General features: G+C 44.2%; 1 protein-coding gene across 7 annotated transcripts in view; it reads left to right on the top strand.

The window, feature by feature from the left end:
• Positions 1-7,744: 7,744 nt before the first annotated feature.
• PPM1B (protein phosphatase, Mg2+/Mn2+ dependent 1B) overlaps positions 7,745-25,802 on the top strand; it is an 83,568-nt gene continuing 65,510 nt past the window's right edge. For 4 of the 7 annotated variants that reach the window (XM_074989625.1, XM_074989624.1, XM_074989621.1 and 1 more), the window contains exon 1: positions 7,745-7,929. The gene's annotated coding sequence lies outside the window, so the exon portion shown is untranslated. Of the gene's footprint in view, positions 7,930-18,614; positions 18,708-25,802 lie in introns of all 7 variants that reach the window. The other 3 variants (XM_074989620.1, XM_074989622.1, XM_074989623.1) reach the window with 2 other exon arrangements.

Below are 25,802 nucleotides of genomic sequence, written 5' to 3' on the forward strand. Positions count from 1 at the left end.
ACCACCTAACGGCAATGTTAACATCGAAATAGCGCCCAACACGTGTAGCCGTGACGGGCGCTATTTCGAAGTTAGTGCCGCTACTTCGAAGTAGCGTGCATGTGTAGACACAGCTTATGTGGATTACTATGTGGACATTACTTGGCAGGTTATGGAAAGCAGCATAGGAAAGATTAAGCGTCTTGTTTTCTTTAAAGAAGAAGAAATTTTATATCATGAATGTTACTTTTTAGTGTCTATAAATGCTGTTGTGTGAAAATGGAGCATCTGCTTTTTGTGATGAAACTAGAATGAAGTCCATTTGACACATGTTAGACAGACATGTATCAAGTGAACAGCTAACATTTTCAGAGCTCAAAAACTAAAGGTAAAAGGTGAGATGATAATGTAAAAGTGCTGTCAGCTTCAGTATCTTACTGAAGTTACTGATGTTATTTTGTCAAGACCTATTTCACAGCTGGTTGACTTGAGCATGGAGCAGATTTAATTCTTGAGGAGATCCATCAACAACTATCACTGAAGAGACAAATCTATTCTCACAGTAACAAAAGAACATAAAAAAGGGGACTTGAAAAAATCCATTTAATAGAAACATCCTTTCATCCTCTTTGGAGCAACATCAAATAGAAGTTGCTTGTAAATGACCCATTGACTTTGTATTTACAACTTTGTCCTGTGGAGTCCATTTCAAGCCTTCTATTTGGTAGCATTTCTACAGGTCATTTTGGAATTTGCTTTCATTTTTGTTGAATTATTCTAACCCTTTCCTGACCAGAAAAAGAGTCTACACATTGTACTTAAGTTTGTGCATTTGTATGTACACACACACTTATTTTTATATATAAAAAGCTTTCTTTAAAGCAAAATTCATTGAAACCTCTTAAATACCCCAAACACCACCACCAAAAAAGTCTCTAGCTGCCCCTTTGCAACATAACTCCATTATTTCACCTTATTACCTCGTTCATGTCTGCAGTCACCACAGTGACAAATGCCTCTTGCCACATATGCTTCTTGTGCAAATTTTAGCTCTAGACCATGTGGAGCAGCTAGATATTTATATTTTCTAATCGGTTGAAATGTTGAATTATTATTGTGTTGAGCTTGATGATGTTGTGGTTCATATCCTTGGTGGAGCTATTTAGATGATGGTTATGTTAAATGATAAAGCATAAAGGTGTTTTTTTTCAAAGTGGAAAGCATTTTTAGAAGTATTTATCATTTTGGGAAGTTACTGTCTGCAATGTTTCTAGTAGTATTCAGGTGATGTGATGGGGAAGTATGGTGATTTTTGTCTCTTTCAAAACCTAATGTTTATGGAGGTCAGGCATGGTTTCCCAAACTGGGGGTATACCCCCTGGGGGTATATGAAGAAATTCCAAGGGGGGGGGCACGAGGCAACCCAACACCCCTCCCCCCAGTCATTCCCCACGTCCAAAGAAAAAGCCAGCACTTGCTTCCAGCTCTCAGCCCCTGCCATGTCATGTGGACGACCCGGCTCAGCCACTATAAAAAGCAGGCAGCCGGTGAAGGCTCTCATGGAGCTAGCTGCCTCCCGCAAAGGTGAGTGAACATGGGTTGCAGGGGAGGAGGAAGGTGGAGTTAGATGAGAGGCTGGTGATGCCTAGCTTTGGGGGAGAGGAGGGGCTCAGACAGGTGACTCACAGGTGGCTGGGGTGGCTGGCCTGCGGTAAAAAAGAGGTGGGGGGGCATGAGGACTTCTCAAAAATCAAAAGATCAAAAGAGGGGGGCGTGATGCCAAAAAGTTTGGGAACCACTGAGTTAAGGTTTCATATTTTGTATGGAGATGGAGGGAAGAGCCTTGTGGGTGGTTGTTCTTGGCAGGAAAAGGGAATATAATGGTTGTAGGTTTCCAGGGATGGTTTAAAACTTAACCAATGATTTCCTGGATTTTTATGGCTGTGTTGGTTTAATATGAACTGTAGCAAGAATGCTGGAAGAAGATAAATGGAAGATGCAGGAGCAGCTAAGCACATCTCAGTCATTTTGACATAATCATTACTCCATGGCAATCACGGAATCATGGAGTTTTATCATGTTTCTGCTTTTACATACAATCTGCCTGATTCTGCTTCTACTGAAACGAGTGAGAGAGATTCCCATTAGTTTAAATGGTGACAGAATCAGTCAGCCACTTTCCTCTCTCTTCGTCCCTCCTCCACTCCAAGTCCCAGTATTTCTGTTTTCTAGAATTCAAAGTATGGTGCAAGAATTATCAGGACTGAATGATTTTTATAGTGGCCCCACACAAAAGACACACCATTTTTCAGCATTTTTCATCACTTGAATAATGTGGAAACTGTATTTAAAAGTCTACCTGATGCTGGCCTATGTGAAACCAGAAAATGATCAGCTGGGTATGCTAGAATTATCTTACTTAGGGCCTATGTAGGGAAAGTAAAAAAATAAAAGCAGAGCTGCGATGGGGCGTCATGGAGGTGAGGAGGGGGGTTAATGGCTAATGGTTTTATTGCCCTGGGAGATTTTGACTAACCATGGAACTAGCTTTAAATTGAAGTTTATGCAATCATTATATAAAAGAATAAAAAGCAAGACTCTTAGAACTTCCCTCTACCATATCTAGATGGATGGGTTGTTGGAATGTTTTGAACAGACACTCAACAATATGCTAAAGAAGTTCATCACCACTTCATCATGAGGACCACTTGCTTCACTCCTCTCCTGTTTGCAATACGAGAAATGCCCAGCCATCTATAGGCTTATCCTTGCAACTCCTATGGGAAGCAACCTGAAAATTTTGGGCTTGGTGAGGATGATGTGGGAGGAGTAGTGACCTGAAGCTGAAAATGTTGTCTGTGTACTTAAACTTTTCAGAGCTGTTTGAAGATCTAAGTTCTTTAGCAAGGGAGAACTTTTTGAATGATCCAAAGATTGCATCAGTGTTTAATATGTACACATGCTCAGCCCTGGCATGTCTAAATTTGGCAGTTCATGGTCCCAGCGCCCCTGGGCTTGCCTCAATTATTAAAGTAAAAAAATTTCTTGACCTTCCCACATGCAATTTTTTGCAGTACCTACAACTCTTTCATTACAAATTAAGCACTGCAGTGCACAATAAAAGAGCCCATATCAGAATACTCATACCTGGTGAATAGGTGACCCCATTGCTCTCTAACACAGATTTTTTTTTATGATTGGTATTGGGGATGTGATATTATGAGTAGTGTCAATGTTGTGAAATAATTATTTGAGGCATTGACATGGAAAGAATTCTTCTAGTTCTCCACATGGGCAGGCATCAGTTTCTGTGGCAGGTCAGGCTTGCAGTCTCTTAAAATGTACAGATAATTCAACTCCAATGAGAGGTTATTTCCATTAAATTGATGACGTTTGTGTGTTATATAGTTTCCATGTGGTGAGCACATGGTTTCTCCTGGAGATTGTATTGTATGGATTGTTGAGTAGTAGTAGTAGTTGTTATTTTTTGTTATATAAAGCCTCTGCTCAGTTCAGTACAATGAAGCTGCTAAGTTCTGTAACTTTCAGTCATTGCTGGTTTTAAGTCCTGTAACTTTCTGTAAGCTTTCTAACAGCAGCTTTCTTCTATATGGTTTAGTTTTGTTCCATGAGCTGAGGTCTTTCTCTGAAGTGAGCTTTCCCTTGTGTGAGAGAGAAAAGTGTGAATGTGTGTGTGTGTGCAATGGAATCAGTCCCTGAAGCAAGCCTGTTTGGACAACTAGCTCTCAACAGCACTTTGATGGCCAGAAAAAGAATAGGAGCTGAGCCCTGCAAAAGAATCCACTTAGGAATGAGAAAGAGGCCCCTCAAGTGAAGATCCAAGTCCCATCTGCTGTTAGCTCATGACTCATGGTCATACAGTCCTGGGCCAACGGGACTGGAGCGAAGCATATAAAAGATGGGTGCGAAACTGTAGGAGTGCTTTTTCCCTTTTCTTAACATCACCTCTCTGTAGGAGTTAGTCTTGGCTGGCTGGGTAGAGGCAGGAGGGGACCCAAGGCCACGCCCTGTCTTCCCAGGATGGATAATACTGACTGCTCCTGAGTACTACACTGAAAAGAGAGAAAGCTGACAAGGGGACTCCTACAATCAGCTCGCTGCCTTAGATTTATGACTGCAGCAAGACACACCGGATCAACTAAACCTTGGCTTACTCTGCCGTACCTGTGCAACTCTTCACCTGAGTGAGTTCATCTGTATAAGTGTATGAGTGTAGAAGGGGATGAGTGTGCATGGGTGCTTGCTTAAAAGCTAGTTCCCCCTTTTCCTTGAATCCAGTAGTGGCATTTAATAAAATACATATGAGTGTAACCCTGGGGTGGTCTCCAGTGAAAATTAAGTTAACAATTGTAGCTGGTTCCACTTTTTATTTTCAAGTTGGATGACGGTCCTCGGAAGTTTATTTATAGTTGATTTGAATTTTTCACGTTTTCCAGCAAACTTTCCCAGTTTTCCCCCTAGTGTGTAACAGAATGTGATGATTTCTTGTTTGATGGGGTCCCTTCTAGGGCGTGTGAAATGGAAATTGTGATTCTTCAGTTTTGCTGAAGTCCATCTGCAAAGCTGTTCAACGTATTTGAAATTTTATGTACTATCAGAGGATAACAGATGGTGAGACCATGGAGGATGATCTTTAATTTTTTTGCATTTCCTCAGAAGTAGATGAATCTACTAAGTTTTGCTTTCCTTTTCTTCCTGTTATGGAGTCCATTTGAGATGGCTAAATGAGATCCCTTCTATTATGTGCAGTGTAGTTGTAAATATGTCAAACTCAAATGTGAGAGAGCCAAGGTGGGTGAGGTAATGTAATTTATTGGGCATTATGTGAAATACTTCCCTATGTTTTAAATTGGCTGCACATTAACTTCATTGGATGATCCCTCCTTCTTGTGTTACATGATAGGGTAAAATGCATTTCCTTAATAACTGTCTCCACAACATTCACGATTTCATAGACCTGTATCATATTCCTCCTTATTGTCTCTCTTCCAAGCTGAAAAGTCCCATTCTTTGTAATACCCCTCCATCTACAAGCTGTAACATACCCATTCTCATCTAATTTCTGCTGTATCTTCTTTGAGGTGGGGCAACCAGAACTACATGCAGTATTCAAGATGTGGTCAGTTGGGCGTATGTTTTCCAACATGAGTCACCTGGAATTTATCAACACAGAACTTAATCTGCTATCGTGCTGTTGTTAAAATTCATACCTTTCTTTATTTAATATCCCAAATGGGGCTGACGTAAACTGTGACTAGGACAGAGGGAGAATAAAAGGTGGAACACCAGACAACCAGAATGGCTGTCAGACTGTTGTGCCAGATTTGTGGGGTCAAACTGAGTCCGTTCTTTTACAAACACATACAAAAGGAGATTATCAGAGAATAGCCTACTCCCACAAAGAATAATCAAAGGACATTTCATGAACTTTTGATATTGCAGCCACTTCTTTAAACCTGAACACAAGCCAAATGCCCTGTAAACCGAATTTATTAGTGTGATAATGATTTCTGTTTCTGAAAAATATTTAATGTATACGTATGCATGTAATTCGGGGGAAATGCCACTTTAAACCAATTTAATGAAAGGGCACAGGCACCACCTTGATAACATCAGTAAAAAGTGTAAGTAAAAATATTTTATGCTACTGCACACAGAATAAAGTATGACCACACCAAAAACACCAATTTAGGGTAACATTTGAGTTAACTTTTCTTCAGTTGAAGCCAAGGGAAATGTTGTCATTTATTTCAGTAGGACTTGCATTTCACCATTTAGTCAACTTAAAATATGATGGGGAGGGGAATTATACAGTAAATTCTTTCATATCCAGCATTCTATCATCTGGCACTCTTAAATAACTGGCATTTTAATTGAAAGTAAATTTTAGCTATATTTTCCATAAGTACAGTACAGTGATAGTAAATACAAATAAATACAGGAAATACAGTATACGCTTACAGTGTACAATACTACTGTTATGGGTAAATAAAGGTCTCTGCATACATGTTTGTTTCTTAATATCTAATCTTGTTCTTTAATGTTATGCATTGCTAGCTATACCTCTCCATTATCCAGACTATTTGAATATGCAGCAGCCTCCTGGTTCCAGGACTTCAGATATAAGAGTTTACTGTACTTTGTTTTCCTGTTCTGATTAAAGTAGATGGAGAAAATGTCAAATTATAGGCAAGAACACTCCTACAAGCCTCTTACATTGCAGAGGTTAAAAAAACCCAGCATCATTGGGTTCTTCTGCAGACGGAGACCTAAGTATACCATAGCCCTGTGGCTGGAACCACTAAATAGAAGGATTATAGAAAAATGAGGGAGGTGCAAAGGACAGGTGCCTCAGGACATAATAATGATTGCACACTGTTATCATAACTATTTAGGAGACGACATGTTTGTATGTGAAAGGCAAAAGTTAAATTAATAGTCTTTGGTCAAGTACTAGTAGCAGAATTATAACCTTAGCTAAAATAATGGCACCGGCTGCATGCCCACGGGCTTACCGTGCCAACCCTGCTATTGGGAACCACTGCCTGAATGGCTCTAGCTATTATCTCTCACGTACCTCCCCTAACCCGAACCTTGGCTTTGGAACACCTTGGCTTTAGCCCGCACCAAGGTAGAGAGAAGGGCCCAGTCCTACACGCCGGAGAAAGGACAGGTCAATGAGGCACTGGGGGCGCATGAGGAGTGCCCACAGGTCAAACTCCCCATTCCTTATGCTGTAGCCTAGCCTGGCCGGGCCGGGCCGGGCCGGGCCGGGCCGGGCCGTGCCTTCCTCCCCGCACCCGCTGCAGCAATCGCTCCTTCGAAACCGGCGCCTCCTGCTCCTTTCCCTCTCGATTGCACCCACCGACGTGCAAAGCTCCAAAACCCATCCCGCCCCCGCAGTGGGAGGTTCAACCACTCGCTCGCTGATTGGCTGGCGGTGATGTAATGGGAGCGCACATACGGGCATTTCTCAAGATCTCTCGAACCCAGTTTTCCCCTCGCTGCTTCCTGGGGATGCCAACGGCTCCACCCCTCCGTGCAGCCAATCACAGGGCAGCTGGCGACTGGGGGCGGTTGGGAACGCTTGCTTGCCTTTTCAGAGCCGACCTCGCTCTCACCGCCTCTTTCTCCTCGTTCTTTTAGAATAGTGATTGGCAGGCCTGCAGACCAATGAGACACGGGATATTATCGCTACGTACCCGCCCAGGAGAAAGATCGGGGTGCTGCATGGAAGCGAAGGGGGGGGGGTGTAATTAGATTGACAGCAGCAGGAGCCTATGGAGTGTGAAAGTGGGGGTGTACTCATGAAAGAGAAAGGAGGCTGCGTGGGGAGGGGCGATAGGCTTAACTGACAGCGACTCCCGTCAATCATGCCAAGGCTGCAGTGTTTGGGTAAAAAAATGCGCAGAAGTAAGGAAGACGACACTACAGGCAATTGATTGACGGCAGCCCGGCCAATAGTTTTTGGTAACAAGCTAGGGCGTACGCCTATTGCCATGTGAGTGGGCGGAGAGAGGGCGGTGCGACTGGTGAATGGCAAACGGGCTAACTAATGCCATTTATGATTTATGCTGCAGGCAGGTATGTTAGCCAATAGACCTCAGCAAGAGCCCTGAAAGACAGATACGACAGCCAATAGACTTGTGTGGCTAGGCTGGGAGAGGGGCAGGGCGGTTGGAGCGGATCGTCCCTCCCCCGCCTTTGGCATGCTGACGTGAGCGGCGGGAGGGGGAGGGCCCAGCATCGGGCGCTGGGAGAGGGGTTCCCAACATGTCGGCGCTGCTGGTGGCGTTCGGACTACGCGAGCGGGCGGCTGTTGCGGCGGGGGGAGGCCAGCGAGGGGCGCCCGCAGCGTAAGCCCCCGCCCGCCACGCCCTGCACCCTCCCGGTACTAGGACACCGGGCGGAAACCCTGCCCGCGGCCAGGTACAGGGCCCGACCCGGCCGGGGGCACTGCGGTGTGGGAGGCCTCTCCGCAGCGCCGAGAGCTGTCTCCGGCTGCGTGTCCCGGGGGTCAGGCGGGGCCTGTACGTGTGTAGGAGGGATGGGGACGGGCAGGTGGGCTGCGCGTGTGGTAAAGGGCAGGCGGGGCCTGAGTGTGTAGGGGAGGCAGCAGGCGGAGTGTGCGCAGTGTGGGAGGAGAAGGGGAAGGGGGCAGGGAATGTGTGTTGTAGGGGCAGGCGGGGACTGTGAGTGTGTTTTGGGGGAAGGAGGTAAAGGATGGGGACGCGGGGCTTGTGCACACGTGTGCTGAAGGGTTTGTGGGAGGGACACAGGGCAGAGGGGAGCATGTGTTTAGAAGAGACTCACAGAACTGGAAGGGACCTCAAGAGGTCATCGGGTCTAGTCCCCTGCACTCCTAGGTGGTGCTAGGTCTTGCTGTACCATCCCTGTATCGTCCTGCCGATTCACTTTCAGTACTAGCTGTAGATCTAAATAAATATATGGAGCTACACATCTCATCGAGTTGGAAGGGACCTTGGGAGGTCATTGAGTCCAGGCCCTTGCCTCCTTGGCAGGACCAAGCATCATCCCTGACAGATTTGTCTCTTTAAATCTATTTTCCCTGGGTGCCTAAATGGCCCCCTCAAGGATTGATCTAACAACCCTGGGTTCAGTAGGCTAGAGCTAAACCACTGAGCTATCCCTTTGTAGGAGTGGTTTTGTCCCCGGAAAGTTCATCACCTAATAAATTATTTTGTAAGTCTTTAAAGTGCTACAAGACTGCTTTTTGGTTTTGTGAAGATACAGGCTAACGCAGTTACCTCTCTGTGACTATACTTCATAAATATTTAGCTAACCTGCCCCTAGGTACTTGAAAGCTGTTAACATGAAATACATTTGTGGCACCAAAAGGGATTGAACTCACAATTCCTGGTTTACAATGCCAGCAAGCTAGTCATCATACTGTTAAGGCACAGAGGGCCTGGTTGTATGGGTTCCTGGGGAAGGGATCAGCTGAGTGTATTGGGGAGATAGGTGCATGGCAAGTAGGGCTTGCATATCTGTGTGCTGGAGGAAGTGTGGGGCATGTGTGCAAGTCTGTGTTAGGCAGGTAGGGCACTTCCCCCAGTATGCACATATATGGGGGTACATTGGTGATGGGTGGGGTGACTGATGGGACTGTACCCTTGTATGGATGGGGTGTTTTGACACTGGTCCCCCATCTATGTGTGTAGTCAGGCAGGGTGAGGAAGGTGGCAACTGCGGGGGTGGAAGAGGACAGGGATGTGTGCACATGTTCTGGGGAGTAAGGTGACAGCTGGGACCACCTGTGCATGTGCACTGTGGGACAGTTGGCAGGAGGCAAGGCTGATGGGCCTGCGTGTGTGTACTGGGGAAGTAGCATGGTGGGTGGGAGAGTGGGCCTTTTTGTTTGTGTACTGAAGAGTGGGACAGCGGGCATGTATGCAGGCCTTGATATGTATGTATTAGGGAGATAGGGGATCAGGGAGTAGGTGGAGCTGAGTGCTTGTGTATTTGGAAGGTAGGTGGGTATGTATTCTGGAGGTAGCAGGTGAGGTGTCAGGCACAGTCTGTGGGTGTACTGGTGGAAGTGTGGGTAGGACCCGTGTGTGGGGTGTGGGTTTTTAAACTTTGATGGAGGCAGCTGAAGTCTGTGCCTCTGTTTTGGGGTGGTTGGAAGCAGGGTCTGTTAGTGCAAATGGAGGCTGAGTGGACAGGCAGTGTCTGTGCATATGTATGTGCTTTTGGAGGCAGCAGGGGCAGATGTGTTCGGGGCGGTAGGGGTGTAGGTTGTTTGGTGGGGGAGGCTGTGTGCGTGTGCGTGTGTGTGCAGGCGCACGCACATGCACATTTTGAGGGTGCTGTGACATGGGGAGATTGAGGGGTAATGGGAAGAAAGGCCAGTGCATGTGTTCATGCATTTGGAGGGGGCTGTGGTGGTGGCAGGAGGTATCAGGGCCTGTGCATGCATTTTGGGGGTGGGGCTGTGGAGTGAGGTGAAGTTTGTACAGGTGTCCATGTTTTGGTTGAGTAACAGGGACTGTGTGCAGGATCTGTATATTTCCATGCATTTCAGGAGGTGATGGTGGTACTTGTAGATATGTGGATAACACACGGGGGGGGGGGGCGATGGGGATGGGGCAATGGGGATGGTGACCAGTGTTCCCTTTAATCTTCTCCATCCATGTCTGGAACACATTTTATGTGCACTGAGGCATGTGCTAATGTGCACCACCAGTAGAAACCCAAAACCTAGCTGTGAGTGCTTTGCTAATCAGCTGAGTGACATGAATTTCTCTCCAGTGGCTGAACAAATGCATATCTTACAGAAACACTGGTGGTGACCAATAGGTGCAATCTCTGCAGATACGTATGGGGGAATGGGGGTGGCAGCAGTGGTAGGCAGGTGGGGTTTGTGTGTATTTGGGGGTGGTAGCAAGCAGTCAGCCTGCATGTAGGTGGGGGCAGGAGATGTGATGGAAGTATGCGTATTGGGAGGTTAGGCCTATAAGCTTACAGGGCATGGGGGAAAATAGCAGCCCGCCAGTTAGTGTGTTTGCTTGGGGTGGTGGGAGGATAGGAGGAAGGGTCTGTGTGTATACTGATGGTGAGGAGCAGAGGGAAAGTGGCAGGCGAGCTAGCTGACCTATATGTATGTGGGTGGAGGTTAAGGGAAAGGCAGCAGGCAGGCATGTCTGTTTATAGAAAGGGAAAGTGATGGCCTTTCTGGCAGGCAGGCTGACTTCTGAATGTTTTGGGGTGGAGTAAAGTGGCAGGCATGTAGGAATGCCTATGTGTTTATTATCGGAGGGGTAGCCATGTTAGTCTGGATCTGTAACAGCAACGAAGGGTCCTGTGGCACCTTATAGACTAACAGAAAAGTTTTGAGCATGAGCTTTGTGAGTACAGACTCACTTCATCAGATGCTGGTTTATGAACGTGAGGTGGCAGGCATACCTGGAAGTGCATAGTGGGAAAAGGGGCTGGCAGACAGGCCTATGTGTATATGGGGAGAGAAGAGGAATAAAGTGGTAGGCAGGGCGAATAAAAATCAATGTTTTTATTTAATTTTTGTTTTTACATTTTAAAAATCTGAATTTTAAATAAAATGCTAAAACCTGAATTTTATAATCTCTTAAAACATTTAAGTGAAATCAATAAGCTGAATCCACGAGCTGCTGTCAGAAACTTTTTTGAGTTAAGGTTCTTTTCTGTATAAAGAGAGATTTAGAGAGACAATTTAACTTTTGATGCCTAGCTTTATAAATACAGAACAGTCGGTCATGTAGTGTGTTAGGGTTTTTTTTTGTTTAGTATGCATTTTATATTGTTTAGTGTATTTAAATCCCAGTTACCCATCGTAATACAACTTGCATGAGCAGACAGTTAGTGATACACAGTTTAGTCTCTTTTAATCCACATTCTATTATCTGGAATTCTCAAATAACTAGCACTGTAATTGTCTAAAATAAAGTAAACTTTAGTTGTTTCATATAAGCACAGTATATGGTATAGTGAAAGGTAAAATAAATACAGTGTACAGTATAGTTTGTTAAAGATCAAGTACATTTTAGTTATGTTTTCCATAAGTACAGTATAGTGAGAGTAAATAAAGCAAATACAGAATAAGTTTACATTGTACAATACTACAGTTATTGGTAAATAAAGTACTGGTATACATTGGTTTGTTTCTTAATATCTAATCTTGTTTTTCTTTAGTGCTATGTATTGCTAGATATACCTCTCTATTATCCAGAATATTTGAGCATCTGGCAACCTCCCTGTCCCGGGGCTGCCGGATATGAAACAGTTTACTGTAAATAAGCAGTGCATAATTCATAACTTTCTACCATATTAAAAATTTACAATTATTAAGAATCTGAAAATATTAAGCTCTATTGCTTAAATCAGGGGTCAGCAAACTTTCTGAGGCAGAGTGCCAAAATTTGACTTTTTGGCTTCTATGTATGGTCTGCGTGCAAGTGACGCTTTTTAAAGTCTGGCCTGGGGCCCCTGTGCTTCTGGGAGTATGGCCTCAAGCTCCAGTGGGAGCTGTGGCCCTGCACTGTGAGCTCCAGCTGCAGCCCCATGTCATGGGGACTCCACAGCAGGGGCCCTGGCCCTTCGCACCAGTAGGGCGGGGCCACCATGCCACTATGGGGACTCCATGAGTGGGGTGCAGTGCTCCAGACCTATGTCCTGGTCCTGGCATGTGCCCCAGCGGGAGCCCCAGCCATGTGGGGTTCAGCCCCGTGCTATGGCAGGCGCCCCATGTGCTGCACCTGTGATCTGGTGGGGGCCCTGGTTCTGTGCTGGAGCAGGAGCTCTGCAGCTGGGCTCCAGCCCTGTGCCACTGTGGAGATTTCAATAGGGCTCAAGCCCCCCTGGCCTTGTACAGTGGCCCCACCCCACAGTGGGCCTCCAGCCCTGGCCCTGTGCTCCTGCCCTCTCCCATGGTGCATGGGGGAGGAGGGCAGGGCCAAAGCTATCCCTGCATGCCACTCTAAATCAGCTTGCTTGCTGGGGGTTGCCAACCCCTGGCTTAAATATATATATGGTGTATGGTCCTACCTAATAAAGACATACTAAATCCAGGGTAAAGCCTTGTTTAGTTGTAAGTCAGCTCATATTAATGGTTCTATAAGCCAATGAAAATGTACCTTTCTTTAGAAAATAATCTGAAGTACAAATGAAAATGCTTAGAATAGAAATTCAGGGTTTCTACTTGGTGATTTACATGATATAAATTGGTAATTTTAAATTAATTCACTTTATGAGCAGGCTTCTGTTGTATGTGGTGAGGGAAAGAAAAAAGTGGGGCAGGTGGGCTTGGTGTATATAGGGGCGGGAAGGTTGCAAGTGGACAGGCCTTTGTGTGAATTGGGGTGTGCGAAGTGACAGTACTGTGTAAGTATTCTAGGGAAGGAGTTGTTGGAGGGTGCTCTTTGGCAGGACCACCTGTTTGTGTTTGGGGGTTGTGAATCAGGCCTATATGTTCTGGTGGGGCTGGAGATAAGAGGAATGCAGACAGACTTGTCTTTATTTTTGGGGTTAGGTGCCTGACGGGTAGAAAAACAAAGTAATTTTGTGCATGCTCTTCCCCCACCCAAGGAGGTGGCAGTTAAGCAGGCAGGCTTTGTGCCTGCTTTCCCTGGTGGGGAATGTAGCAAGAGAGGAGATGTTACAAGCAGGCGGGCCCATTTGTGTATTGAGGCTGTGGACTTATGGTTTGTGTACCGGGAGGGGGGCATTTGACCTCTGTATATATTGGGGCAGAGGCTCACAAGACAAAAAAAGCTGGCCTGTGCAAGTGGAAGTGGAGGTGGCAAAGAAGCAGGCTTTGCCTTCTTTTCTGGGGTGATGTGGCTGGTACATAGGCATCACTGTGTACTATTGGCAGTGGTAGAAGTAGTAGAAAGCCATGTCTGTGTTTGTATTGAAGGTGAGAGAAAGGGCTGGTGGACAGTAAGGTCAGTGTGTTGGTGGGAGAATGTTGTAGGAAGATTGCTGTGTATTGATGGAGTAGGGAGGTGACTGGCGGGCAGTCAGGTCTGTGTGTTCTTGAATGGCTATCAGGTAGACTGGATAGGTAATGTCTCGTTGATTTGTGGGTTGGACTATGCATGGTCATCAGGAGGTGGTAGCTTGGCTTATTGTGGGGATTGGTCAGAAAGCAGCTGTGCACAAGCATTGTGTAAAAACGGGGAATTGGTGAGCAAGCAGGGTTGTATGGACATTGAGGTTCAGCAAGGTAGTCTCATGAGAGCACTTGGGACTGGATATGGGCATTCAGGGCTGGAGGAGAGGATGAGGGATATGGGATACAGAGGGTAGGCTGGGCTGTGTATGCAGATTTAGGATTGGGGTGTACTTTGCAAAAGCATTTGGGGCAGGGGTCTGAGGACAGGCATTTGGGATAGGGAGGCAGGCAGTATGGTGGGACATGCATATGTTTTGTCAGGTAGGGTAATGGTGGGGAGGGTCAGGTGGGTCTGAGCATACACTGGGGGAGGTGGCAGGCTGGAAGCTGGCAGATGTATTTGTCTGTTCTCAGGGTCTGGAGTGAGTGGGCAGTGAGATGGGCTGAGCTTTTGTGGGGTGTGTTTCTGTTTTGGGTGAACTTATGCATGTATTCTGGTGGGGGGGACAGAGGGAGGAAGGGGTGGTGGTTTCTTTTGTGCATGTTGTGGGATTGGGTGTTAGGTGAATTACTTATGTGGCAGAGTGGATTGATTTTTAAAATGAAGCATTTTGCCTGAGGTTAAATCACAGATTTCCATCCATGACTGTTGAGGATGGAGCAGGGAGGTGATCAGGTTGCAGCAGTTGCATGGGCACCTGCAAGAGGTGTCATGGGGTTGCTGGATATCACAAGCCTCCAAAATCTTTGCCATGTGGGGAGACTTTCCCCGCTGCGACAGCCAGCCTGTGAAAATCTTTCCCGCCTTTGAAGCCCTCACTGTGTGCAAGCCAGGACGTGATGCTGTCTGGCGGCATAGTCTGCATTGTATTTTTATTGGGTCTGGGGCTAATCACATGGTGTGGTTGGGCTTGAGATAGACCCTGACTGTATGGCACCTGTAGGGGAGATGGAGAGTGGCCCTGTACAAATGTGAACCACCAAGAAGTAGTTGCTTGGCCTCTTGTAGGAGCATGACCCCCACACTCTAGCTGCTGTGTGGTGGGGCAGGAGCTGGTGCCAGGGCAAAAAAAAACACTCTTGATCTCTCCTGCTTTGTCCCATGGAGGGAAGATCCCTTAGAATCCTGAAAATACCTGCCCCCGCCTCCAGGCTTAAACTCCTCACCATCCCAAAATGCCCCCCTCAATTCGCATGAGTGCCTTTGCTGTCCTCTGCTGCTCCTTCTCCAGGCCACTGCCACCTCCACGCAGCTCCTCCCAGTTCTCTTACTCCCTTCCCCCACCTGCTGCATGGGCAGTTCCCTGCCCTGCTGTATGCCAATGGAACTCAATTTTATTGATTTAATGACCAGATGTTTCCTGCTGGCCATTAAACCAATTAAATTGAGTTCCATTACAGTGCAACAGGACAGGAACTGGGAGCTGGAAGAATGAGTGGTGGCAGCAGCAGGTGCCACAAATGGCTCCTTAAGGAGCCACATGTGGCTCAGGATGCCACCCAGCTGGCAACCATTAGAAAATCTAATGGCAACCTATGTTTGTGTCCCAACCCATAGGTTGTGAATCTCTGCTGTAGATTCAGTGGGTAGCACAGTGTGCTGGTATCTCCTAAATGTAAGTTTTTCTTATCCTGTACCTGTAATTGTACAGTAGGAACTCCAGCACACTTAACTCATGGTTTAGAATGGCAATCCATCTGGAATGCTTAATTGATACAAAGTATAAGTGATGTTGGGTGAAAAATCCTCCAGCATGTGCCTTTCTAACTTGTTGGAACCCTATTTCCTCTCTTTCTGCCAACTTTCCTTCATAGTAGGCATGTACAAAAGCTCAGCAGGATAATCAAGTTAGTCTGTAAGGCCACAAAAAAGAAGCAGTCCTGTAGCATCTGAAAGACTAACAAATGTATGTATTAGCTTTTGTGGGTAAGACCCACTTCTTCAGATTTTCAGAATGGAGTAGATAATAAGAATCCAGGGTTATCTACTACAGTCTGAAAATATGAAGAAGAGGGTCTTACCCACGAATCGCATTACCTAATACATAAAAATATACATATTTAAGGTGGAATAGGACTGTTTGTGTACAAAACCTGTAACCATTGGGCTTAGTACAGGGGTGGGGAACCCTTTTTGGGTCGGGGCCACTGACCCACAGAAAAATTAGTTGGGGGGCTACTCATGAGTCAAATGAAAAGTGAATTCCCCCCGCCCCAACTCTCACTGACTTGGCCCCCAAGTAAGGAGGAGGGGAAGAAAAAAAGCCTCCACACATGGCCCCCAACTGAGAAGCAGGAAAAAAGATAATTCAGCTGCAGGGCAATACTGAGATTCAGGGTTGGATTAACTCCTCTGGGGCTCCAGGGCTAGTGGAATTTTTTGGCCCGTCCCCTGTCTCTGAGGTGGGGCCAAAAATGAAGTGTTCAATGTGTGGGATGCAGTTTGCGGGGGCTAGGGGTGTGGGATCTGTGCAGGAGGAGGATGTGTGTGTAGGGTCTAGCTGGAAGCTAGGGTTCAGGAGTAGGGTGCTGGTGGGAGGCATGAAAGGTTGCAGGAATGGTGTGGGGGTGCAGAGTCTGGTTCAGAAGCGGGAAGTGGGTGGTGGCAGAGGATTGGGACGCCTATTTGACATAACTCCTCTGGGGCACAGGCATCTGTGGACTGCAAAGAAGCACTGGCTCCCCCCCCCCACCCCAAGCTTTGGCTGCACTTCCCTGCAGCATGCAGAGCTGCTTCTTTCCCCCTGCTGGACAGACCCTGTAGATCAGATCCTGCCTGCACCTTGCCTTGATCTTGCCAGCAAAGTTTGGGGCTCCTGCCCACAGCAGGGAGCTGGTGCTCCAGCCATGGTGCCTGCCTGCCTATCTGGAACACTACCACTGGCTTACGCCCAGGGTGGATTGACTTTAAATCAAGGCGATTTAAATAATTTATTTAAATCACCAGAAAAAAAACCCATTGATTTAAATTGTTACCCAAAAAGTTAAGATTGTGCTTAGAGTGCACTTAATTTTGGAGACACTCAGTTGCCTCTGGCTACTCTAGATTTTTCTTACTGCGGCTTTCTGTTTTGTGTGCTTGAGTGATAGATGCTAAACTTAGTTAACTAATTAAATAAGCCAAAAGTATTAGCTAGGCTAAACTTTTTATTTCCTAGCAACATGCAACCCAGCAAAGAGTTGGGAATTTATTTGTCAAATGCCACTTATAGTAAAAGGCACAGAAAGAGTCTTGAAGAATGATGCATTGCAAAGTGATTTATGTAAGTCACTAACTAGTTGATCCATTCAGCCATATCAACACTTTCATCCACATCTTTTTCCCGCAATAAGTAGTTTTCCATATGATGTTTCATCTTTGCAGCTAGGCCCTGCATCATCATCTTGCACTGCTGATATGTGGCATGTTTTCCACTTTTACCCAGGGAACAAATTTCTTCAAAATATTCCCGACTTGGGTTTTTCCTATGCCCGGAAGCCATGATAGTATTCTTTTTTTTTTTTTAAGAGAAAGTGTGAGGGAATATAAGAATCTCTGTGTGTGTGCGTGCGCGCGCGCATCAAATAGTCTTCCCTTTTTCTTTCCAATCCACTCCACTATTCCCTTCTATGCCCCCCCCCCCCCCGATATATTGTTTCTCTGTCTAAATACAGTGTCTTAATTTACTCCTCTACTGTGCTTGGCAAAGGTCCACCGCCACCTAAGTACCAAACAGAAAAAAGTCTTATCCAGTTTGTCTTTTTTTTTTTTTTTTTTGCATGTGTTACTTTTTAGTTTGCTGAGAAGTGGAAATTGTAACCCTAGAACTTTGAAGAATCGAGAGCTAGTAGTTAGGCTGGACAGACTAGAGCCATTAATTCATTTTTATGAGGCTGTATGTGAATGCGTAGCATGTTTGTGATCCGATGTAATTGGAATTTCATTTTAAATGAGATTCAGTGTTTTATTGATTTTAAAAAAATAAAATTCTGATTTTTAAATTGACTATTTAAAAAAAATTTTAGCCACTCTGCTCATGCTGCTGTGTGTGTGGAAGTGGAGTTGGGGGTGGGAAGGCAAGCAACGCATCTGGTTGGCCAGATCCAGCCCACAGGCCTTAGGTTCCCTACCCTTGCTTTAGTGGTTCTTTTCCTTTTGAGGAAGGCTAAGGATATCTGGGGTAGAGTTGTAGTTTCCCAAGGAGCTTGATTTGGAAACCAGTACCAGCATGAAGAAAGCCATTTTCCATATGGAAAATTTTTGGCTTTTATTATTCAGTGGTTTGGTCAAAATTACCTTCTTCCATAGACCTAAAAGAAGCATTTACTTGGCTTATATTTTGATCTTAATAATGCTTTTTAGTAGGTTCAGAACAGTATGAAGTGATGATGTTCTTTTTTCTGTCGTTAGTGTCTTGGTCATCATCTCTCCTGACACTGTGTGGTTGAGGGAGAACGGCATATGTATCGAACCCTAAGTAGGAGGCACTTAAGAAAAACTTCAATGATGAGTTAATGGCTGCTTATGTGACGTATCAGAAAAGCACCAAAAGTATAAAACAAAGTTCTGAGGCAATCAAAATCCTATTCTTGAATATAACCCATACTCAGATTTGGTTATGTGGAAAAGTGAAAGGTCCAAGCTGACTAAATAAGGGAATACTACTCTGTATGAGGCTATGACCAGCAGATAATCATTAAAGTGCACAGATGTGGTTCCTTCCACAAAGAGGCTTGTCATATGGAAACAGGAAAATACTTAGGATTTTCCTTGGTAGGAGCAAAACTTAGGTATCAAAACTTTTCCCTGTGGACTTAAAGGTATATCTTGCTTTTTTCCATTCTCAAACCTAGCTCAAATAATCAGGAATAGTTGAAAAAAGGTCTTAGGCTTCCTAAAGTGCATTGCTGGTTGGCACTATTGAATTCCAATTCCAGTGTATGTTAGCTCTTGACTTATTAAATCTTATGTTAGAGTGTAACGAATCACTTTGTGGACCCCTTGGTGTTCTGTGCTTCTTGGCAGGTGTTTGTGTGTCTGAGACTCATTGTGGCCCTTCCACTGCCTTGGGCCTTTTCAGAGGCAAGGGTCTCTGCTTACTGGCCATTCTTGTCATAGGTAAGTCACAAGTGGGGAGCAAGACCCCTTCTGAAAGTTCTGATACTCCATCCTTCCACTAGGGCAGCTCTCCAGTGAAAGTGGGTGGATAGAGCCCAGGCCCACCCATTACTCTGGGCTCTGGCTCAGGGACATTAGATGGAAGGCAGCTGGTGGGGCTTTCTCTTGCTCCAAGCAGAGCAGTCTTTCCCTGGGCCACTTCTCCCACCTCTTCCCTTAGCACCTTCCCCCTCTCTCCGCTAAACCTCAGTCCTACTCCTCTTCTTTCCCACTTGTGTCTGGGGGTAAACTTTTTACAGTGCGTGGGAAGACCTTAACTGTCATCAAGTGTCTGATTAGCCTTTTTGCTGCAGACTAATTTTTTTTTTTTTTTTTTTAAAGAGTCCCAGCTGCCTGACTTGGTGACTGGGCTTTACACTGTGAGCCCAGGTGGGGAGAATATAAAGGTGCTGACCTAGCTCCCAGTACATTTGCGTTCTGCCTGTGGTTTTCTACAATATCATTGTGTTGTAGTTCATCCAGTTGACAATAGATTCAAATTTGAAGATTTGTAGTATGATTAGGATTCCTGAAATGTGGCTACTAATCAAGATGTTATAGACTGATTTTGAAAACCAAGGTCTTCTGTAATTAAAACAATGATATCAAGCTGGGAGGGGTTGCAACAATCAGTGTCACACATACAGAATGGGAAAGGACTGCTTAGGAATGAGTACAGCAGAAAGGGATCTAGGGGTTATAGTGGACCACAAGCTAAATATGAGTCAACAGTGTGATGCTGTTGCAAAAAAAGCAAACATGATTCTAGGATGCATTAACAGGTGTGTTGTGAACAAAACATGAGAAGTCATTCTCCTGCTCTACTCTGTGCTGGTTTGGCCTCAGCTGGAGTATTGTGTCCAGTTCTGGGCACCACAGTTCAGGAAGGATGTGGAGAAATTGGAGAGGGTCCAGAGGAGAGCAACGAGAATGATCAAAGTCTAGAGAACATGACCTATGAAGAAAGGCTGAAAGAATTGGGCTTGTTTAGTTTGGAGAAGAGAAGATTGAGGGGGGACATGATAGCAGTTTTCAGGTATCTAAAAGGGTGTCATAAGGCAGAGGGAGGGAACTTGTTCCTCCTTGCCTCTGAGGATAGAACAAGAGGCAATGGACTTAAATTGCAGCAGGGGAGGTTCAGGTTGGACATTAGGAAGAAGTTCCTAACTGTCCGGGTGATCAAACACTGGAATGAATTGCCAAGGAACGTGGTAGAATCTCCATCACTGGATATATTTAAGAAGAGGTTAGATAGATGGCTTTCAGGGATGGTCTAGAAAGTGCTGGGTCCTGCCATGAGGGCAGGGGGCTGGACTCGATGGCCTCTCGAGGTTCCTTCCAGTCCTACTCTTCTATGATTCTGTGCAGCATAATGTGTTTCAGAGCACCCTTTTCTCTTAGTGCCTAGTTTGTTATAAAGCCATTCAGCACTATTGCACTGTTAACTTCTTTAAGGCTGTGTCTACGCTACAGAAATAACTTCAAAGTTGCTTACTTCAAAATTGAGCATCTAAGCACACCCTATTTTGAAGTTAAACTTCGAAGTAGGGCACTACTCCATTCCTGGGAATGGAATAAGGATTCGAAGTTGGGCTCCCTACAACTTCAAAATGCTCTTATTCCTATCTGCTGTTAGGAATAAGGGAATTTTGCGGTTGCCAGGGTCCTTTTGAAAAGGAGCCCTGTCTGGGCGAGCCGCGTCAATTTCGAAGTGCTGCGGCTGCCGGCATATTCAGTACTTCATTAGTAAACTTTTGAAATGGCCCTTGCATGGCCATTTTGAAGTTTTGGGCTAGTGTAGACACAGCCTCGTTGATTAAGTACAGAGTTCTGTTGGCAGAAAGAGAGCTTTTTAAAAAGGCATATGTAGTGATCTGAACCTCTGCCTTCATATTGCTAGGTTTCTGAAGATGGGCATCAACTGAAACTCCTGTGAAATGTTTTTGAGCATGGAGAATGAATCCTCATCCTTTCGTACTGTTGTTTAGTTGTCCATGCTTTCAGCCATGAGTTTTCCAGAAAGTCAGTGAATCTGGAGTGTTTCTAAGGAGTCTTTCTTCCAGTTTTCTCCCTGAAACAGTTCACATTTGGGCTAGTTCTAAAATTTATATATTATGTTAATCTAACTGTTAATTTAAATCACTGTGCTCACATACTCTCTCTCCTTCCTCAGAACAGAAGAGGATGTTGTGAATTTTTGCTGTAAAAGAATGTGGTAATGTGGACCAACCCTGCCTTATTAAGAGGCCCAAATTACTCCCCAGTTATAAACTGGATTGGCCTACATTTTCAACAATAAAATACCTTCCTTAATAGATACAGAAGACCATTCTTCAGGAAGTACCTACTTCCTTGAGCTTATTAATAGAACCCATTCTCTTTCTTTTTCCTTTCCATGCCACTTGTTTCATTGGCAAGTGAAGCCTTTGACCACAGTATTCAGTGTCCTGCCAGTTGCCTCATGCTGGTGACTGGCCTATAATAAAAAAAGGAAAGGTGTCACTGTCTTTTTTTAAAAAAAAACAAACAAACAAACACACACAAAACAAAACAAAACTGAGGGTAATATTTTTCTTATTGATAGAACAACCACTGTTCCACATGATCCAGCTCTATGAAACTCCTTGTTTTTATTTGGTGTCTGTTTGATCTCTCTCAGCTTTGGAAAAGCTCTGCTTGTGAGCTGCAGCTGTTTCTTGTCCTGCCAAAGAAGAAGGATACAGAACTGGCTTTTTTGCGTGTGAATGTAATCCATTAAAGACAGTTGGAAAGTTAACTTGTAGCTGAGGAACAACTATTTTCCTATTGTCTCATGGGTTTAAAAGTGTCTATAAAAATTAATTAACCATTATAGATAAAAATACTAATTGACCTTAATGTGGGAAAGGAGTCACAAGGTTTAAATATGGTTCATTACCTATGAAAAATGGGTTAGTTGCAGATGGGTTCTGGTTTTCTTTTTGCTTTCTTCACTCTGCTTCATACTTCCCATTTCTTTGTTACCTTTATCCTTTGGAATATTTTCTCGTAAATGGGAGGAATTACATTTATAAGTCACCTCTTCATTCCATGCCCTCCCATCCCTTATTTGGCTTAATTCTCACCATTGCCACTTGAAAAGAAAAGCCTTCAGAAATGGGTACCACCATACTTGAATTGTGAAGCTCTGTGGGTAGGTGTCATGGAATATTATGTTTACTTCATGCTGTTACCAAGGATACTAAAGATGTAGATTCTGTTAGATATCCAGGGGTGAATGAAAAGGCAGTTTAGTCTTGTAACGTGCAGAGAGCAGAGGAAAAGTCTTGGTCCTTTGGTGAGTGGATTGAAGGGTTGAGTACTCAAGCTAAAGTTTCTCGGTTCTCCTTCATGAAGAGGGTAAAACAAGGTCAACCTGCTTGACTGGCCCATTGGCTCATGGCATCTTGATTTTTTTTTTTTTTTGTTAACCAGTAGTGGAAGTAAAATAACACAAGGATTATCACCATAGATACAGAAAGAGCTCAGTTTATCATTCAACCTATGAATTTTTTTTTCTGGATCCTGAATTTTTGTCTCTTTACTTTGTTTCAAGTATTATTAGCTCTGTAGCAGTAGTGGCTCCTAAATACATTTTGTTTCATCCGTCACATGTAGACTGCATTATTTTAAAAAAACTTTGAAATGCAGGACACACCATGTTTGGGGCATAGGGTTGCTCCACATGCAACATACCTGAGACACAATCAGAATCAAGGAATGAAAAATTAAGCCACAAACAATGCCACCAATAAGCATGCACCTTATTTCTACAACTGCTATAGAGATATGTGGCATACAATGAAGAGCACTGGGAAATCTGTCTTTTTTTTTTTTTAGGCCTCTTTCTTTAATTAGAGTGGTGATTTGGGTGTGAGTGACCTGCATCTGCACCAAAGCTCTCCTTGATGAAATTGAGCATGAGCTCGAAACCTCCGCTTCATTACTGGTCTGGCAACTTCCTTTAGAAAAGACTGATACTCAGCTGACACCAACTAGACCAATTTTTTTCAGTGCTATTTGCATTTGACAGTGCATTCCACAGTCCTAAGACTCCCTTAGTGTAGGTCTCACACGCTGCTTTGAGGATATGAGGTGACAATATCCAGATATCAGCGGCAACAATGACTGTACAGAAGTGTCTGCTGCTGTGCCACCTATTGTGATATCAAGCTTGCTCCCTTAAGCTAAGTGTTCATTCTAGATAATGTAAGTGAATTTCAGAAGTTACTATCCAGAATAATTCATTGTACAACTGAACATCACTGCAGCACTGACTTATCAAACATATTTGATATTCTACAAGCATAACCAAAGAATGAGGATCTAAATAAATATACATAGAGATTTAGTTAACCTAGCCAGAAATTTTGACAGTCATCTTTCCTGGTTGTGTCACTTGAGGGAACAAGTTGTAACCAGTACATCACGGGACTTTGTTTACCTTTTTCAATACCAAAGTGCTAATTGTTTGGTTTTCTGTGCTGATAAAAACATCCAAAGGTGGCAAATACATTCACTATGTCTGTATAAATATGAAAGGTCAGAGAATTGATCCACTGGGCAGGAAGTATCCTTTTGATACTTCACTAGCTACCAGACAGGGATGGCTTGCTACCGGTGTATACTCTTGGGTTCTGTAACACCTATTTTTAAGCCTGTTCCAGAGGATTTACAGAAAGTAATAAAGGATCTGGTGGCTGAACAGGACATAATATTGCACCCTATGTGTGGCCAGTTATATGTCAGATATTTGTTCTTGGACAGCAGCTAATGGAATCGCCATGCATCAATATTTGTGTCTTGTTTTTCGGGTTTTCTCTCAATCTCATATATAGATTCCTCTTTGAAGGCAATACTCTGCTTAGCTAAAGGCTGACACTCTGGAAAAATCAGAATTCACCACAGGTACTGCAGGTTTCTTTGGACTCATGAAGTCTGCTGCCTGTCTAGGTTGAAAAATATCTTATGTGACCTAATACTAAAGACCACATCCACCCCTACTTATGCACTGTGCGAAAAATTTCAGTGGCCCTGTTGGCAGACATTGGTTTTAAACCTGCTACATGTTAATTTCATTTGGTGGTTCCTATCTCTTGTGTTCTGGGAAGGAGTAAATAACTCTTCTATATTCACTTTCTCTGTAGTAGTCATGGTTTTATAGATAATATACATATTATAATATCCCTCACTTAACTATCTTTTTCCAAGCTGAAACGTCTGTTATTAATCTTTCCCCAATATTGCAGCCATTCCATACCGCTAATCATTTTGGTTGACTTCTTCTGAACCTTTTCCAATGCTAAGATATCTTTTTTTTGATGAGGCCACAGTATTCAAAATGTTGGTGTACCATGGATTTATAAAAAGGCAAAAAGATATTCTTTCTCTATCATTTTCTTGACAATTCTCCATGCTCTGTTTTTTGACTGATGCACATTCAAATCATAGATTTGAATCAGTAGAGAACAGCATTCCAGTGTTCTGCATGTCCAGTTTCTCTGCTGATGCCTCTACCACACATACCCGTCAAGATTCTTGATGTTCTACAAAGCTTGACAGAAAAAAGCATCAAATCACTGGGTGCATTCAGCGCACATTGAGGGTTTTCCGTATAATTTCTTCCTCACTAGACTGCTTCTCAGCTCCTCATCTCCGCTCAGAGATTCTTCAGATGTTCAGGAGATGGTAGTGGGTTCCTGTCCAAAGGGAGCTCATAGAGAAGGTTCCTTAGGAATTCCAGGTGAAGTGGTTTACATTCAATATGCTTTTGATTCTTGGGAAGTGAAAGGGTCTGTATTAGGGATGTTAAACGTTAACCAGTAAACCTCACCCTAAATGATTTAGGCTTACCAGTTACACTTAACCAGTGGGGGCCAGAGCAGCCCCTGTCCACAGCATGCCTGGTACATGGTTCTTGATTTCAGGGATGCTTTTTTAGACATAAGTATCCAATGGTCCAATCTGAAAAAATACCGGAACTTCTGTTTCAAGTCTGAATGCCCATCCAATACAGGGTTCTTACTCTTTGACCTAAGGACCACACCTTGATGTTTACAAAAATCTTGCTGTTTCAGTGGCATGCCTGGGGAAACAGAATATAGGGGCTTCAGTAGGGGTTTGAAGAGGGTAGCTCCTCCATGATTTTTCATGCAAGAGTTCATGTGAAACATCTCGCAGCTCTCGCTGACAGGAGCGTACACTCCCAGTATGGACAATCTGTAACTAGAGCCCTGTACAGATATAAAATTTGTATCTACGAAAATGAGCCACAGATAACTGCATTGACATCCATGGATGGGGATACCTGTGGATGTAAAGTGACTAGCAGCAAATTTGCCGTGTTCTAGATGTAAGATTATTCTTTCCATTCCTGTCTGGGGAAAGAAAAACAAAAACAAAAGTGAGCTGTAGATGTCCTCATTGACATCCATGCATGTTTGCAGGGCTCTGTCTATAACATGTCTTGACATTCATAAAAGTGCTGAAGAGCTTGCCCTCGTTTGAGCAAGGGAGCCACATGGATCTAGCTTTGTCTGTTCTCTCTGGAACTGTAGGCTTCCTGCAGATATTTACTATCAGCTTGATGAATTTTTCAGGGATGTCATATGTTCTCCTAACTTGCTAAGTCCATTAGGTTATATTAACATCTTTGGTTGTGTTTGGTTCACGTCTCCTATAACAGTCATCACAAAGAACTTATACTGCATCATGAACTAAATCTGGTCTCTTCTCTGAAGTGACCCGTCAGTGTCTAGATGAATAGTTTTTTCTGGTCCGCTCAGTAAGCTAGTTCCTGTGTAGTTCTTTCATTCATTCTTATCTGTCTTTTAATAGATTGGGTGGTATTGTCACTTCCCCCGTTAGTTCAGCACTTGCTCTTGTTTGTAAGGCTTGTTGAATAACTTGTGCATCATTTTCAGTGTATAGCAGTTATGGTGTCACTTTCTGCCACTCCCCCCCATCTTTCTGTAGCAATCTTTACTTCTAAGAATTCTGGCATCTGCCCTTCTTTGTTTGTGATGGGAAGCTTTTCAG

This window comes from Carettochelys insculpta, chromosome 3 (genome assembly GCF_033958435.1).
Source record: "Carettochelys insculpta isolate YL-2023 chromosome 3, ASM3395843v1, whole genome shotgun sequence".
Lineage (NCBI taxonomy): Eukaryota > Metazoa > Chordata > Testudines > Carettochelyidae > Carettochelys > Carettochelys insculpta.